Source organism: Sceloporus undulatus, chromosome 1 (genome assembly GCF_019175285.1).
Source record: "Sceloporus undulatus isolate JIND9_A2432 ecotype Alabama chromosome 1, SceUnd_v1.1, whole genome shotgun sequence".
Classification (NCBI taxonomy): Eukaryota; Metazoa; Chordata; class Lepidosauria; order Squamata; family Phrynosomatidae; genus Sceloporus; species Sceloporus undulatus.
In genome coordinates this window covers 209,766,161-209,767,483 of record NC_056522.1, presented here as the reverse complement: position 1 = coordinate 209,767,483, position 1,323 = coordinate 209,766,161, and the positions used below count along the sequence as shown (strand labels likewise).

The following is a 1,323-nucleotide window of genomic DNA, read 5'->3' as shown; positions in this document are numbered from 1 at the left end:
GCTATAACTTCTTTCTTTCAGTTAGTCTCAAAGGTGCTGCAAGATCCCTCTGTATACTGATATTCCAGACTTACAAGGCTATGTCTCTGAATTCTACACTAGAAACAATTAGTGATGGAGCAGCTGGAGTAAAACAGTTAATTTTAAAACAGTGTTTTGTAAGAACTGAAGAGAACCCAGAGAGCATGAAAAAATGGACTTCAGACACTTCTGTAGTTATTTTTTAAAAATAAAGTAGTAGTATGTTTTCTTATTACCACCACAAGACATTGACACTTGGTGAAAATGAAGTAAGAATTTCTTTTCAGATTTTATCAATTCAGGCTATCACAAATTATGCAGTCAAGTTTCCCACATTTGGGGACATCGCAGGGGTCAGCACACCCAGAGTGCAATGGATGAGCCTCAACCTGGGAAAACCACCTTTGTGATCATGGTGTCTCCCCTGCCATGTAGGTATTACTGCTGGGTAATACTGAAAGGCTAGTACCATGGAGCAATTACCTGTAAAGCTGTATGACAAATGCCAAAAAATATTGCACAGTGGACCCTTCGTATCCGCTGGGGTTTGGTTCAAGGGCCCCCATGGATACCAAAATCTGTGGGTGCTCAAGTCCCATTAAATACAATGGCATAATAAAATGACAGCCCTTATATAAAATAGCAAAATGGCTTAGAGTCATGAAACTTACATGCTATTCCACATACTCACCCTGAAGTTCAATTCACTTGGCAATTGCTTCTAAAGTTCCTTTAAAAATTCTGATGTCCAGCAACTGAAATATTGCTTTGCTGCTGCTATCACCTCTAAAATAATTATAACATTTCCTTCCTTGCAAACCCTTTTTAAGGTTTTGAAACAGAAAATAGTCAGATGATGAGTACCGTAAGTTGGATGGTCTGTGCACTCAAATCCCAAATTCTTCAAAACATCTATTGTCTTGCTAGGTGCTTTGTCCTGCAAAAAGAGAATACCTTTCTGCAACTTCCTTTAGCATTTTTCCTTCAGTGCCCCAGAATATATTCTACATTAACTGTTTGGCCCTTTTGAAAATAGCCATTAAAATGCCTTCTTTATCCCCCAAAAAACAGTTTTGTTGTTATAAATAACTGGTTCATGTCTCTCTTTTTAAACATACATCATCTATTTAATGCACTTGGGATGTAAGAATTAAGAGCTCAGGATCGGATGTAAATAGATCTGCCAGCTTTTCTATAGACAAGCTCTGATGATTGGGAGAGAGGGATGAATTTGTACAAAATATTAAAATAAAATCAGAATCAGAAATCACTGCTGGACTACTATAAATCCTCCATGGATTT

General features: G+C 37.4%; 1 pseudogene; it reads right to left on the bottom strand.

The window, feature by feature from the left end:
• Positions 1-284: 284 nt before the first annotated feature.
• Positions 285-460, bottom strand: LOC121920045 (annotated as a pseudogene).
• Positions 461-1,323: the final 863 nt, after the last annotated feature.